Raw genomic sequence first — 17857 nt, forward strand, 5'->3', positions numbered from 1 at the left:
AATCTCAAATGGCATATCTTTGGTTTTCTAAGCTATACATATTTTCTCCAAAGTATGTAAAATAAAAGTTAGTAATAGTATTCCAAACCCCTTGGGTGTTGGGGGTGGAGTGTAATTCATAAATAATATCTATCTCCTTTTTAAAAAGGAGAATGAAATTTCTTAAGTTAGGCACAATGACAAAAGAGATTGATTATGTTTGTCTTCCCTTTGAATTTTGATCTTCAATCAGTTGCCCAGATTTTCAAGTTCAAGTAGCATAATGCGGATCAGTTGAAGTTGCGGCTGCTTCACTGAGGCTGAGTCAATAAACAAGCTAAAAGGAAAGTGTCCTTTCTGTGTATGCCTCTATTTTAGGTCAGAACGAAGCAGGTCAAGTAGCCGTTTCTGCACCATGTAGACTGGAAGAACCCACTTGGCTTACCCTTATTTCCAGACCTCCACTGGTATGATTCTATTTGTCTGACATGCCCCTTCACTTTCCCTGGCCTCTTCTCTAACCCCTGTCTTCCAATATTCTACTCTGTGGTTCTCAAATAAGAGTCTAAAGATTCTTATACTACAAAAGATCCTTTCAAAGCTATCTGAGAAGTCAAAACTATTTTTATAATAATACTAAGATCTTATTTGCTTTTTTTTTCTGTGTTAAAATTTGCACAGACGGTGCAAAAGCAATGGTGGGTAAAAGAGCCAATGCATAGCATTAAGGCAGTGCTCCCAAACGGCATTCCTCACCACCATGCATTCAGTTTCACTTAAGAATGCCCTGGATGAAACAGTAAAAACTATTAATTGTATTAATTCTGACCTTCAAGTACCTTTCTTTTTATTATTCCATGTGAGAAAATAGCAAGTACACAAAAAGCATGTGTGCTGCACACCAGAGTGTGTGCAATGGCTGCCTCAAGGAAAATCACTTGTGCAATGAACTTCTGTGCTGGTGCATTAAAATCCATTCGTATGTAAAGATTTGCACTGTTACGTTAAAATCCACTAGTCTACTTTGAATGGAACTTTCCCCCTTGTTTTGATGTTTGTAACAACATGAGTTGGTAGTTTGGAAAATATATATTGACTGGGTTGTCCAAGTCTTCCGAATGTTGACTCATTGCCTTCGAGATGCCACAAACTAAGAAATACCACTTATGTAGTCATAAGTGCAATAACAAGAGAAAATACCCAGTTATCTGAAAAGAGTAATGAAATACTATGGCCTTTTCAAACTGCACACTTGTGTGGTGCCTCCCTACTCCTCTCTGCTGCATCAGAAGGGGCTTAACCTCTTCCTGGCCAGGATGCTGGGATCTCTCAAACTCCCCTGCAAGAGCTGGAATCTTGGTTTTAACTGTCGTTGGTTCATCTTTAGCTCATCTTGCATGATGACTATTAATCAGCAGTAAAGCAGTAGTAGGAATTTCTTAGGGGACTTCAGTTCACTCGTACTTAATCCCATAGGTCCTCACAGGAAATGATTCCTGTCTGTTTCCATGCAATTCCAGATTTTTGAACAAGAATAAACTCTAAAGTTTATTTCTTTTCCTTCTTCGCTTTGGGGATGATTAACAAGGCTTAGTGGGGGCGGGGAGAGGGGGGAAATGACTTTCTTTACAACATGTACCAAGTAGATAGTGGAGGAGGATTGGACTTCAGATCTCCTGACTCACCACACAGACCTCTTTCCACCATCCCACACACTGGATCCAGAAGACTCCCGTGTAACTCATAACCCAGATGAGTCATTTTTGCCTCTCTCCAAGTCCCAGCTGAAGCAAGAGCCAATATAGCTGTGAGATTTTCCAAGTGCAGGAGAGAAACCTTATAAATGGTGAGTGCTGATATTAGAGCCCATTGTCCTTGATCAAACTGAAAAGTATCCTACTGTCAGACAACCAGGTTAGAAACCCAAACAACACAAGGCAGCCAGTCCTGCCAGCTAGACAGGCACCCTGCTGGCAAGCCAAATGCTTGGAGGCAGTTACATTTTAACTTGTGTCCAAAACAAACTTCCATATGCTCTAAAACCCAAAACTTATTGAACCGCAGAGAAAACAGTACAAGGCTCAAGTTTCGATATTTCCTTCTTTTGTCATTGAGAATTTTGAAGTTTTGAATTTGAGGGGAATGAGCGAATATACCTGGGACCCATTTGAAGGGGCAGATGGATGGGAAAAGCTGCCCGGTGATAGACTTGTTTTTCATTGGTTATTGGGCACTTGGGCTATATTCATATAGATCTCTTTTCAACGGAGAGACCTTGGAGGTTATTTCATCTCTTTGGAACCTAATTCCTCATTGATAAAATGATTAACTTAGGGCAAGCCTTTCCTAAGATCTTCTTTGCCCTTCAAAAATAAACCAGAGAAATTTAAAATTTAAACTGTATCTTCCACCTGGATTTTATCTTCATTCCCACCTTGCATGCTCATTGTCCTCTCATGATCTCCAGTCTTTGATCACTTCTCATTATTTAAGGATGTCATTCCTCTCCTAACCTCTCTGAACTTCAAGACCAGCCTCAACTGCTCATTAGTATTCTCAGCTCCCTATCCCTTGTCCTTCAGCTTCACCAACTTTGCCAATTATTATTGTTTGACCAACTTAGTCTCATTCCTGTGAAGCTAAATCTTGATGGGAAAATATATTTAGCTATATAGGACCCATTCCAAATTTATGATTTTATTTTCAAAAAGATTCTCAATGTTCTTCAGAAATGCTCTTAAACATTTCCAGTTGGCTTTCTTACATTCCCTATAATAATAAGCCCAAACATTTATTATTTGTCTCAATGTCCTGCTTTCACACATAATTATAAATTAGATGACATTTTCCTCTAACTACACAAGAAATTTTATTGCAAAAAGTCAGCAACTATGAATTAAACATTTAGTATTATCAGGGACTGTTCCAGGTAGCAAATATAAAATAAAATATTTGTGTTCTTAGAATCTAGGACTGAGAATGGAAACATACAAACAAACAAATTAAAAAGAAGCTGCAAAAGAGTTGCCTTGCACCTTGGATGAACTAAGCTGCTAATGTATAAGGGAAGACTCCATGATCCTGGGCACAGAATAACGATAGGAGAGTTGTGAGTCAAATAAAGGTTCCAGAGCTAGTGTAGGCCTGGGTAGTTTTGAAGTATGTTAAGCATTGCTAAGTGCTATGGAGAAAATAAAGCATGGTAAGGGAGGTAGGAAGTGATGGGAGGAGATATATATTGTATATGGAATCATGAGGAAAAGCTATATCATATGTGAATTTGGAGCAGATACCTGGAATAAGTGAAGATATCAATTATGTAGATAACAAGGGAAAAGACATTTAGTTAGAGATATCTATAAGTAAACATCCTAAGAAATGAGGTGAGTGTATTTGAGGAAGATCAAGAAGGCCAACATGTCTGGTTTTGAGAGACGGAGGGCTAGTCTAAGATGTGAAGTCAGGGAAATATGGGGACATGATCCAGGTACCTTAAAAGGGCCTTGAAAAGGACTTATATTTTTCTACTGAGTAAGCTATGGAATCTCTAAAGAGATTTTAATTTAAAAGAATAAAAGAAAAAATAAGAGGATGTTATATTAGTGTGTGTGTTTTTTTTAATACATTGGGCTTCTGCTTCTGATTATTGAAGGGTAATTGGCACTAGACTAGCCCTTCCACCATAAGCTCTATAAAAATGAACCAAATGTATGAAACAGCTACTTGCAGACTTTAGAAAACAGCATGTGACTGTTATCCTAGAAAGAAAGGAAAACAATGAAGGGAGCCAAATAATTGTCCTGGTTTTCTGTCTGGGTGTTTTTTCTAAATAGCAGCTCAGGAATTTGGAGTTTGTACAAATTTGAATTCCATACAACTCCATACAAAAGGAATCATGCAAACTATGGTGGTATTGCAAGGCTGAGAACAAATAAATCAAAGTTTGGGGTGGCTGATATAAATGGAATTTATAAGGTAGAGAATTAGAGAGGAGCGAGCTTTCAGAGAAGAGGCTGAGGAAAACAGCAAAAGAGTCCCCTTGAGTCGTGGGTGAATATTAAACTGCTCATGTGTAGGGCAAGCTTTTCTAAAAATATATTTTTATTGAGTTCAGAGAGGAAGGGAGAGGGAGAGAAAGATAGAAACATTAATGATGAGAGTCATTGATCGCCTGCCTCTTGCATGCCCCCTACTGGGGATTGAGCCCACAACCTAGGCATGTGCTCCTGACCGAATCAAACCTGAACCCTTCAGTCCACAGGCCAATGCTCTATCCACTGAGCAAACTGGCTAGGGCTAGGGCAAGATTTTATGATCCTGACAAAGAGTAAGTATTGGGGAGCTGTAAGCCAAATAGGATTTCTGGGACTCGTGCATAGCTAGAAGATGTTGGAGTTCTGACTGGCCTGAGTGGAGAGATTTTACCGAATTACTCATTTAGTAGATACTTGAGAGAGGTCACACCCCTGGAAATAGGGCTAGATTCTCCTTAACAAAACTTGAAAAAAATTATAACAACCAAAATGGTCCTTAACAAAACACTTAACAAAGGAAGACACAAAATTCTAACATTCAACAATTGTTTTTCACAATTCTAAACTTCAAATGAAAAATACTATACATGCAGAGAAGCAGAAGAAAAATACATTAATAGAAACAGATCCAGAGATGATACACATGCTAATGGACATGATAGAATTAAAGAGGCAAGGAGTTTACAATAGCTACTATGTACTTAAAGGTTTAAAGGAAAATATCATCACAATAGAGAAGAGATGAGCTATCTCAATAGATAAATGGAAACTAAGCCAGAGCAATAGAAATAATCTCAACTGAAGCATACATAGAAAAAAAATATGGGAAGACTATTAACCAAGCATCAGCGACCTGTGATTCATCAAGCAGAGAAACTTATGTGTAATTAAGTCCCAGAAGGAAAGGAAAGTGATTGGAACAGAAAGAAAAATGTGTGAAACACTACTAGTCACAAAACTCCCAAATTTGACAAAAAAATATATGTATAATAATCCAACAGACCCAGGAAACCCAAGAAACATTAACACAAAGGAAAATTACTAAAAGAGCATATCATACTCAAAATGGCTGAAAACAAATGGCAAAGAGTAAATTTTAAGAGCTTCAGAGAAAAGGGATGCAAGGGAAATAAGAATGTCTACTTACTTTTCATTATAAATGATACAAACAGATGGATTATGAGATAGCATTAAAGTAGTAAAATAATAACTTTTAAAAAGCTCCATCAATTTGGAATTCTTTATTTAGAAAAATTAGCCATCAAAAATCAACCTGAAATTAAAACAATTTCAGACAAAAGTTGAGGAAATTTATTACTACTGACCTGTATTTTAAGAACTATTGAAAGAAAATTTCACTTGGCAGTTAATTTCACAATTCTAGAACACTACACTCACAAGAACTGAAGAGTACATATTATTTTCAAGTATATATAGACAATATGAGAAAATCAAAAGCTGAGAGAAGTTGTTAACCCAAGTGTGTACTATAAAAAAATATTAAGAGAAATTCTTCACCTGAGAGGCAGGTCAAGTAAAGACTATGAAATACTATACCTGAGAACTGCAGAACACACATTCTTTTCAAGTTTACATGGAATATTTACTAGTTAGACCATATGCTGGTAAATAAAACAAGGCCCAGTAAATTTAGAGAAAATGAAATCTTATAGAATATAGTATTTTATGTTCACAAAGGAATTAAATTAGAAAATTGATGACAGTAAGATATCTAGGAAACCAAAATACTTGGCAATAACTCATTTTGGAACAACCCTTGCATTAAAGAAGAAATCTCAAAAAAACTTGTGAACTATTTTGAATGAGATGATAATGGAAACACAACATCACAATTTGTGGGTGCAGAAAGGCAATACATAACATCAACAAAAACAAAAATCAGTGCTTTGAGATGACAAAATTGATAAACCTTTAGCTAGACTGACCAAGAAAAAAAGGGAGAAGGCTCAAATTGCTGGTTAGGAATGAAATGGGAAATCATTACAAGAATAATAACTATTTTAATGAATACTTCAATAGTATGCAAATAAACTAGGTAACTTAAAGTAATGAATAAAATCTTAGAAAGACACAAACTACCAAAATTGATTAAAAGAGAAATAGACCTATAAAAATTAAAATATCAAATTACCTATTAAAAAGCACCCAACAAAGAAAAGCTCAGGCCCAGATGACTTCACTAGTAAATTCTACCTAACATTGAATTAATTAAATAATTATTGGGGAAGAGCAGAGAACACGTACAAATAATGTTGATGCTAATGACACAGCTAGGCCATGCTTAAAGGATGTCTAGCAGCAGAGTTGCACAAAGGTAAAAGAAAAGTACAATGTTACACAACACATTCAATTGAACATGGAACATAAGAAGCATGAACCAAAGTAAATTGAAAATTGTAAAGTAAGAAATGAAACATCTAAACATTTTGGTGCATGGTGTTAGCAAACTAAAATGAACTGGAATGAGACATTTACAGTTAGGCCTCTACAAAGTGTTCTTCTTTGGAAATGAAAAACTCAGAAGAAATGGAGTAGCTTTGATACTGAGGCAAGATTTGACACAGGCAGTAGGGGCTGTGTTGCAAGGTCTGACTGAATAATAACAGTCAGACTTCGGGGAAAACCCATGAACATAATCAATAACCATCATTAAAGTCTATGCTCCATCTACAGCTGAAGTTGAAAGCTTTTATGCAAGCATCCAAGAAGAAATTGATCACATACCCAAACAAGACGTGCTGATAATTATAGGTGACTGGTTCACAAAAGTAGGAAACAAAGAAGAATCAAATGTCATCACAATTTTGGACTAGGAGTCAGGAATGAAGTAGGAAATCAGTTCATGTATTTCTGCAAGGCCAACAATTTGTCCATCACAAACACATGCTTCAAACAACCGAACAGAGAACCGAACGTGGACATTCATCCAGGTGGCAAAGCAAGAGATGGAGAAGCTGTATTATTTCTGCCAAAAGCAGACCAGGAGCAGATTGTGGTGCTGACTATGGACTATTAATATCGAACATTAGAGTAAAACTGACGAAGACCACTGAAAATATGTAGTGCCAAAATATAATGTAAATAACATACCTGATGGATTTAAAGTCTACATAAAACACAGATTTGCACTGTTAAACTTAATTGACCGAGAACTAGGAGAACTATGGATGAAACTAGATGTATAATTATGGAATTAAATGTGAAAAGACAAGGTTGGAAGGAAAAAGGAAAGAAAATTGAGATGGATGATAGAAGAAACACTAAACATTGTTAAACAAGAGGCAAAAGTACCATAAAAGGTGACAAAGACAGGGTTAGAATCCTGAAAGCAGTTTTTCAGCAACAATCACATGATAGTTATTACAATAGTCAATGTTAGAAGATAGGAGCGAACAACAAAAAGGGAAAACAAGATATGTCTATCTTCCAGAAGATTTGAGAAATATCTAAAGAACAAAATAAATGAACAAACAAAACAGAAACAGAATTATAGATATAGAGAACAGACTGATGAACTGCAGTTGGGAGGGACTTTGAAGGCTGGGTGAAAAAGGTGAAGGGATTAAGAAGTACAAAATAGTTGCAAAATAGCCATGAGGATGTAAAGTACAGCATATGGAATATAGTCAACAATATTGTAATAACTATGTATGGTGCCAGGTGAATACTTAAAATATTGGGGGGAGCACTTTATAAAGTATACTAGTAACCAGGTGCACGAAATTCATGCACATTAAAAGGGAATGAATTAGAGGAAATATTTTAATATTGCTATTTGCCCTTTCTCTATAATAGAAGTGTCAGAAATGAAATAAATAAGTAAAATATATATGAAAATCTTCCTCCTGTCAGAGTCTGGGGCATGCCACGGGAACCAGAGTCAAGTCCCCGCCCATCCATGTGCGCCTCGATATAGTGCGAGACCCAGACCCATCTGGCCCCACCCCTGTCAAGCCCTGCTGGGGGCAGGAGGGGACATGGCCTTAGGTAGTCTGGCTGAACGCCAGGGTGGGATGCATGGCCTGAGGTCCCCCGGCCTGGGCTGGGGCAGGGGGCATGCCTTGAGGTCCCCATCAAACCCCGCCGAGCAGGGGTCGTGGCCTCAGGTCCCCCAGCCCAGCGCCAGGGCGGGGGGCATGCCTTGAGGTCCCCTGTCAAGCTCCGTGGGTGGGGGGCATGGCCTAATGTCCCTGTCAAGCCCCATGGGTGGGAGTCACAGCCTGAGGTCCCCCGTCAAGCCCCACATGGCGGGGGGCGTGGCCTCAGATCCCCTGGCCTGGCACCAGGGCGGGGTGCGTGGCCTGAGGTCCCCCAGCCTGGCGCAGGGGCGGGGGCTGTGGCCTTAGGTCCCCTGTCAAGCCCCACCAGGCGGGGGGCACAGCCCAGCGCCATGCAGCTTCAGGTCCCTGCTGATTGCTCATTAAGGCTGATTACAGGAACTTGTCCTCCACTGTGGGTGCAGCCATCTTGTATTACAGAATCCCTGCCTCTGCCGTGGGCATAGCCATTTTGTGTTATGGAATCCCTGCCTCCCCTGTGGCACAGCAATCTTGTTATGGCATGACAGTCAATTTGCATATTCCCTCTTTATTAGATAGGATGATTGTCTAAGCACTATGCTGTGCACCCTACACTAACATAAAATAATGTTGAATATGAACTGTAACTGGACAAAATAAAATTAAAACAAACAAATAAAAACCTGGGGAAGAAAAAAATAAAGGCAAATTCAAATCTAGACCAGGAATGCTGAACAACCAACAAAGGAGCACGTTATCTAATTAGAAGGCAATAAAAGGAAGGTGGAAACAGAATACTGGAAAGCCATAAGAAGAGACAAAAGATGACAGATACCTTTCAAGAAGATCCTGAGAAGAATTTGCAATTCTAGAAAGTAAACTGAAAGTATGGGGAAGAAATAAATCACCAGGGTAGGTAGAATACTGATAGAATTATTTTAATCCTAACAAGAATATGTCACCAAATATTGGGGGGGGGGGGGGAGGGAATGAACTACTGACTGGAAACGTTCAATAAACATTCCTATTTTCCAGAAAGGAGAAGCCAAGGAGCACAGTAATTATAGGATCATTTTTCTAATTTCCCATGCAAGTTCAGTGATGCTCAAGGTGATGCAACAGTTCTAACTTATATAGAGCCAGAAATAAATGTAGGATGTTCAAACTGGAGATGAAGAGGCACTGGAGATCTGACTGCAAACATTTGTTGGATACCAGGGTACTACAAAGAATTCAGAAGGGTAGTCTATGTTTTATAGACTACAATAAAGCTTTCTACTTCATTGACCTTGAAAAGCTATGGGCTGCTCTGAAAGAAATGGGCATGCCTCAGCGCTTGATTGTCCTGATGAGTAACCTGCATTGTGGACAGAAAGTCACTGTCAGGAGAGAGAAAATGGTTTCCTATAGACAAAGTTTTCAGACAAGGGTGCATTTTATCTCCCTATTTGTTTAATCTGTACACAGAACACATCACACACAAAACAGGGCTAGATTCAGAGGAAGGAGGAGTGAAAGTTAGTGGACGAACTATCAGTAACTTACTTAAATAACTGGTTATCTTCTTTTTTATGGCTTCTAAGCAGGATGCTAATTCTCTATAATGCCCAAATCCTCAAGATTTATAAATAACAATATGTGTGGTTTATGTGAGAGGCATGCCTCACAGGTTGAGTTTCAAATAAGTTCTCTTTGCATCAGAATTTCCGTAATTAAAATACATTTTAAATGTAGTAGGGGTGATATACTGTATAAGCAGTTCAGAGTATTTGAAAGCTGAGAAAAACATTCTGGAGCAGGAGTTCTGAGGCCTGTATTCTACTATACACTCTGACACTAACTAACTGTATAATCATAGCTATGGACAAATCCCAACCTACAGATACTTTAACTGCAAAATGAGGTTTTTATAACTATACTCCTTCCAGTTATTTGACAAAGAATTCAATGTATACCTAGTCAGTGATTTGGGATTTGTGAATATTAGAGTGTGTTAAAACTCAGACATCACTATATTTTACTTGCCATATACTCTGGAAATGGCAACTTGCTTCTTACTTTTCAACTAGAGACCCAATGCACTAAATTTGTGCAAGAGTAGGCCTTCCTTCCTGTGGCTGCCAGCACCTGCTTTCCTCTGGCACCCGGGACCCGGGCTTCCCTCGCAGCCCCGGCTTCATCTGGAAGGACTTCTGGTCTAATTAGCATATTATGCTTTTATTATTATAGATTATTATAGATGAGTAGAAATATTACCAAAGTTATCTTTCCTAACACTGACTGGAGAGCTTCTTTATGTAAACATATCTAGAAAATAATACCCTTTCCTCCACTAAACATCTTGATGGAAACAAACTGTTAGGGTATGTTTAGAAGAAGGATGCAGCAACCCTTGATCAATTAGGTCAGACCCCAGGGAGAAGGTACCCAGTAGCAGGCAGCTGGGAAGAGGCACCCTGGCATTCACTGCATTAAGGTCAATATGCAATTACAAAACAAAACTGCAAGATGTTGACAGTTTGGTTTGAAAGTGGATTCTTAATCCCAAGTCAGATTTCTCATGGAGGAGCATAGTCCTACAAGGCAGCATTTTTGAGTTAGGTCAGCTGGGCTGTGTGGCCATCCAATCCTATTCAGTGGGAAAGAACTGATCTCAGAGGGCATGTGGTTTCTTAGCATTGCACATTAGCTTAACATTAAATTTATGACAGCAGCATTTTTCTTATGGTTGGTTAAAAATCAAGTCACCGCTCCTTTAAAGGTGCCATTCTCTACCTGTTTCAGCTCTTCCTGGTTCTTGCATCACTCTCTCTTCATCCCTTTAGGCCTAAGGATGGTCTGTAACTAGTCCCAGGTTACTGTACCAATACTTAAAGATGCTATACACCTAGACAGAGCATGTGTACAATCTGTTTATAGTCTTAATATTTTTATTTAAAAACTAGAGGCCCAGTGCACAAAATTTGTGCACTTGGGGGGGATCCCTCAGCCCAGCCCGCACCCTCTCGCAGTCCAGGAGCTCTGGGGGATGTCTGACTGATGCAGGGAGTGGGCCTAAGCTATCAGCCGGATAGCCTTAGCTCTGCCGCGGAGGCAGGAGAGGCTCCCGCCACCACCGCTGCACTTGCCAGCCCTGAGCTCGGCTTCTGGCTGAGCAGTGCTTCCTCTATGGGAGCGCACTGAACACCAGGGGGCAGCTCCTTTGTTGAGCGTCTGTCTCCTGGTGGTCAGTGTGCATTATAGCAACCGGTCATTCTGCCATTCGGTCAATTTGCATATTAGCCTTTTATTATGTATGATGTCATCTATTATTAAATGCTGACTGATACACCTACAGAGATGTATTCTGTTCAGGATAGCAATGTGATGATCTTAAAACCCAAATCAAAAAATCAGCTGACCTGTCTCCCTTGCAGCCTGGAGGGGTCATGTGACATGCCTGAGACCAATGACAGGCAACTAAAAGTTGGGAGGAGGTGGGAGACTTCTGGAAATGTTTTATTTGTTTGTTTTTAATAAGGGATGGTTTGGTTTGCCTCTCTGTTTCTTTAGCCCTTTATTACCTTCTTTCTTCATGGATAGTGGATGCCATGCCCACAATTTGAGTGTAAATATGAAAGCCACATACTAGGTATGAAGGAGCAGAAAATTGAATCTGGAAGCCTTGAGGCATTGACATGGTCACAGGACCTGCTATGGACTTCCAATTTCCAAATTACTTGCTACATAAGAAAAATAAATTCATATTTGGAAGAGTCACCATAATTGGGTGATTCTGTCACATACAACATGCAATCTTTAGCATTTTTATCCTGTTCTGCTTGCTTTATGCTGGTTGTTTATGTAATCTTCCTGACTTTCTTCTGCTCTGATGTCTCATGTTTGGAACTGGGTTTCTCCAGCCTTTGACAACACTCCTGCTTCCTATTTCCAGATACCCTGACCTCGTACCCACCTAGAAACTAGACCCTTTTACTGACTTTGGAATACTTCCTGATAAACCTTCTTTGTGTTCAGTCCTCTGAAACAGCCCCAGAAGTTTAAACTGTAAGAAGAAAGTAGTCTATGGCAAGTTTATATAATAGAATTTTCTTTGGAGTTGGAGTCAAACCATGTTGGGTTATTTCTCTATTACTTTCTGCTTCGTGACCAGAGGCAAATTAGTGATATCTCTTAGGGTCAGATTTTGTCATTAGGAAGATTGGATAAATTGGATTTACTTATGCAATAGAGTTGTTATGAGATTCAAAATCAAATAAAAATGCTTACCAGTTTTAAAAAAACAAACAAACAACAATTCCATAGTCAACATATTAATTTGGGGATTATTATCATTGGAATCCTGGAGAGACAGTGCTAGTGCATTGGGTAGGGGCCAGCTGTGAGCCTAGAGGAGTCATTTAGCCTTCTGGTATCTAGAGGCTTCCAGTAGCAACATAGATATTGCTGTATCATCTGCCAGATTGTAGAATACTCACTACATCAAGTAAGGCTGTTACATGGGCACTTGATTATTTATTTATTTATTTATTTATTTATTTATTTATTTATTTATTTATTTTACTGTTGAGATATTATCTAGAGGCATCATTGAAAACGAGGGAGCCATAAATAAATTAGTTCAGAAACTGTCTCTTTATTACCAAGATAGGAGGATCTGGATATTCGTTGCAAAGCAGTTTGTTTTCTCCTCTGGGGCTGAAAGACTGAAGCAATTGGCAGATAATTTCTTTTGTCTGAATCTGGCTTTCTCTCCATTTCATTTGGCATTGTCTCTACCTGACCAGTCATGGATAATTAACCTCCATCTACTAACTCACTAAAGTCCTCTGCAGTATTTCCTCAGAAATTAATTTGAAAATGAATCTCCATCTAGATTTTCCTGCAAGTTGCCCACCAAGAGGACTTAGCGAAAGGGAATATTGCATGTGAACCTAATGTTTCCAGCACCCAAAATAGTCTGGTTCATGTGAGAGGTGATATGTAAGCAGTTTTAGAGCTTAGACCTGCAGCAGGACTGCCTGGGTTTGAATCCCATCTCTGCCACTTTTAATTGCCATGACCTTGGGTAAGTTATTTAGTCTTCTCAGGCCTCAATTTTCTTTTCTAAATAAAAGGACGGATAAGAGTACCACTGTCATAAATTTGTTGTAAGGATTACATTCCATTATAGGCAAAATGCTTAGAAAAGTCAAGGTAGGAATATGGGCCCCATGTTCTAGATCAGTGGTCGGCAAACATCGGGAATCTATGTCACAGAGGTTTGGCTGTCAATATTCCAACCTGAGATGTGATCATTGTTTTAGCCATCTAGATCCAGTGTGTCCTTCCTTGGTAGTGGTAGTGGGGAGGCTGGGGGACTTTTAAAATTAGGTGACAGAACTTCAGCTTATTTTGTCCATGAGATGATGATAAGGGCTCTTTGGCCCCTTGAGAGTTCTAATGCCACTTTTTCAAAATAGACTCACGTAGGCCGAAAACCGACTTCTGCGCATGGGCCATGGAGTTTCAATCGCACTGTACGTGCGCACCCGCATGTGGTATTTTGTGGAAGAGCCACACTCAAGGGGCCAAAGAGCTGCATGTGGCTCACGAGCCGCAGTTTGGCAACCATGGTTCTAGATGATTCGATTATTTAAGAAAAGTGAGAAATTTGATTTTATTGTGATTTAAATGTTGGGTCTTAATTTAAAAGCCTATACCTCTGTAGACTCACCAAACAGTTTATGGCCGAGGACTGAATTCAGCCTCTAGCCCTCTAATTTATGATCTCTGAATTAGAGAAGCCTACATTAGGTATACAATGTCATGTAATAATTCCCAAGTTATGGGTCCCTGATGCTTGGCACAGTTGGCTTGAGCCAGGGCTACACCTAGATCTTGAATGCAATCAATTGGCAAGGGAAATGTGAAAGCAAGCACCTATTACAGCAAGGTGCTATTACTGTGCTGACACTTGAAAAGTATAATTTTACTACTTTCTCACAATAATGTGAAGAGTAGTGTGAGATTGTGATTTATAATAAAAATATATATATTTGGTGTTCATCCTTTTTTCTGTTCCAGAACTCTTAAAATCTTTGGAACTCCCTAAGTGTTGAGAGCCACAAATTGTCTTGTTATGTTAATGAGGTGGCTTTTGGAAAGCACCCAAAGATGGGGCTAGTTGCCAAGAGAACCATACATGTGATTAGAGGATTGGAACTTTCAGTATCCTACCCTACCCCAACTCTGGGGAGGAAAGAGGAGTTGGAGATTTAATTCAATCACCAATCGCAAAGATTGAATAAATCATGTTTATATAATGAAGCCTCCATTGGAACCTAAAATAACGGAGTTCAGACCTCTTTTGGGTTGGTGAATACGTGGCGATGTTAGAAAAGTGGTGCAACCAAAGAGGGCACAGAAGCTTTGAACCTTTTCCACATACCTTGCCCCATCTATCTCTTCATCTGGCTGTTGATTCATATCCTTCAATATCTTTTGTAATAAATCAGTAATTTAGTGAATAAAGGAGTTTCCTGATTTCTGTGAATTATTCTAGCAAATGATTGAACCCAAAGAAGGAACAAGCTCTGATTTATGGCCAGTTGGGTAGAAGCACAGGTGCAACTGGATTTGCAATTGAAGTCTGAAGGGTGGTGGGGGGCGGGTCAAGAAAGGAAGAGGCAGTCCTGTGGGACTGAGCCTTTAACCTGTGGGATCTGATGTCATTTCCAGGTATATAGTGTCAGAATTAATTTGAATTGCAGGATACCAGCTGGTGTCTGAGAATTAGTGGAATGGGCAGTGAAACCCTACAGACATTGGAATTGGGACTAGAACCCATAGGTGGGCATTGTCATCTTCCTTTACAGATGAGAGAACTGAGACTCAGAGAACCTGATTAAGAAACTTGCCCAAGATTGGCAGAACAGGGATTCAAACTCACATCTATAGGACACCTAAGCCCATGTTCTTGATCACTTTTAAAAACTCCTGTCAAGCCAAAGAAATGAAAGTAATGTTCACCACTAATATACTAGATAAATACAAAAATCTCATTGGCATACCCCAATAGACAATTATTTATCAGTCATGAAACAATCAAAAGGATGTATCTATCTGATCAGTGGACATCTATCCAATCATTCAGAGACCTTGATCCTTCTATCTTCTATCTCATCTCTATTTACTTATAATTTCCAAGGAGTAGAGTGTGGGGAGAGGAATTTGAATTAAAGATATTTGTGGACAGGACTTACTTGGAAATAGTGGACATTACTTTCAATCACACACTATGTCTTAGCATCCAATCACATGACCATACAGGGCAAAGGAGGAGTCTCAGAAATGTAATCTGTTTATGGCCCAGAAGGGAGAGGAACCTGGTTTGGTAACATTGGGAATCTATCCCACAGAGGTTTGGCTGTCAATATTCCAACCTGAGATGTGATCTTTGTGTTAGCCACTAGATCCAGTGTGTCCTTCCTTGATAGTGGTAGTGGGGAGGCTGGGAGACTTTTAAAATTAGATGACAGAACTTCAGCTTATTTTGTCCATGAGATGATGATAAAGTCTCATAAACAGCTGCTTTCTCAAGACCTTGATAAGCTTCCTTTGCACGTGGGCATTACAGAGGCCATTTTGTTCTGGTAGTTTATAGCCTTTAAAAAGTTACGATGTGGACATTCCTTTAAGTCCCATAATCCATCATCAACAATGGTATTATGTAGTAACACCCACTCACAAAATGAATTTTAGTGCTCTCCATTACCAGTTCACTAGAGAGAAGAGTGGCAGACAGACAAGTTCAACAAAAATGAGGCCTGGTATCAGTAGGTAGGGGGTAAACAAAATGTGTAGCCTTCAAATTAAAGGTATTTACTCTCCCTCTTTCTAATTGCATAATTTAGCATCACTACAGGTCATTCTCTCATTCTTTTTATATATTTTTTTATTTTTAAATATTTTTATTGTTTTTTTTACAGAGAGGAAGGGAGAGGGATAGAGATTTAGAAACATCGATGAGAGAGAAACATTGATCAGCTGCCTCCTGCACACCCCCTACTGGGGATGTGCCCGTAACCAAGGTACATGCCCTTGACCGGAATCGAACCTGGTACCCTTCAGTCTGCAGGCCGACGCTTTATCCACTGAGCCAAACCGGTCGGAGCCTCTCATTCTTTTTAGATGAGCAACAGGATGTGTCTTCCCCTTTGCCTTTGTTTCTGGCTGTTCCATGTTTGTTTTAGAACAGTGGGTACAGGGACCTTGGAAATGTAAAGTCTTTGCTTCAAGGTATGAACCAATTTCCCACTCTCATTTAAAAGGAAGATATTTTAAGGCACCTAATTTTTCTTTCCCGTGAGATTTTTCTCTCTCTTTAAACTCTCCAAGGAAGAATAGCACTTTAGCCTCAGTTTATTGGAAAGATTTGTGAATGCATCTGGGATTCGGCTTCTGCACACAATGTCTTCTTCTTTTTTTTTTTAATGCATATGACATCCCCATAGGATATTGTTTGCACTCAGCACTGCTGCCTCGCATTAGCTACAGTAGGAAAGAGGGGCCGGATGGCTGTTTTATGTAACCTCCATTCTGGGCTTCTGTAAAAAGAAGAAGCGGGTAACAACATAATAGCAATTTATCCTTGGTTTCTATGGTAGGAGCAAGCCCCTACCTAAAAACAGCACATCTGCTCCATCTAATAAGCTTGTTATTCCTTAACCTCTAAATACTCTAGCTCAATGCAGGGAAAAAGAATTTAATTAAGAGTCAAGAAAAACAAATGGCATAATCTGTTTAGCAATAGGAAATAAAGAAATTGCAAGTTCTCCGTCCCTGCAAATCTCATAAGAAAGTGTTCTCTGCATCACTTTCAGTCACTAAAGAGAGGTTACAATTCCATTTGAGTTCAGAGATCTGTGGCACCACAATTGCACTATGTCCTCTATCAGAAAATCAAGCCACTCACCTGCTCCAAAACACCCCGGATATTAATCATCTTTCTCTGCTGCTACCCTCACCCTGAGAAGGTCCAGTACTGGCTCCTGGCAATGTCATAACAGAGTTCACAGAACCCAAGGAAAAAAGTCTACATCCTCATCCAACAGTTATATATGCTTTAAAATCACCTGCTCCTCCAAGAGACTCTAGTCTATCCCAGTCTTAAGAACAACTAGGCTGAGAAAGCTGAGATCAGAGAGCCTCCATGCCCAGGTTCTGGTGAAAGACTCCGTCCCCATTTATAGACAGCCATCTTCTTGCTGTGTCCTCTCATGGTATAAAGGCTCCATCTCATGACCCAATTATCTCCTAAACGTCCCACCTCCAAATATCATCACATTGGGAATTAGAGGAATTTGGGGGGAACCAAACTTGCAGTCCATACAGCAAATTAAAACCACAATGAAATATCACTTTACAACCTGTAGAGTAGCTGTAATTGAAAAGTTAAGAAGAAAAGAAGTTTTGGCAAAGAAATAGAGAAACAGGAACCCTTCTACCCTTTATACATTGTTGCTAGGAATGTAAAATGGTGCAGCTGCTGTGGAAAAAATTTGGCAGTATTTTAAGAGTCTCATGCTCTACCGACTGAGCTAGCCGGGCACTTCCAATTTGGCAGTATTTTAAAAAGTTAAGCATAAAACTATTGTTTGACCCAGCAATGACCCACCATGGTATATACTGCCCTGAGTTGAAAACAAGCACTCAAGCAAATATCCCTATATGGATATTCAAACATCATAATTCACAATAGTCAAAAGGTGGTAACAACCCAAATCTCCATAAGTGGATGAATGGATAAACCAAATATGCTAC

Source organism: Cnephaeus nilssonii (genome assembly GCF_951640355.1).
Source record: "Cnephaeus nilssonii genome assembly, chromosome: 8".
NCBI classification, from domain to species: domain Eukaryota; kingdom Metazoa; phylum Chordata; class Mammalia; order Chiroptera; family Vespertilionidae; genus Cnephaeus; species Cnephaeus nilssonii.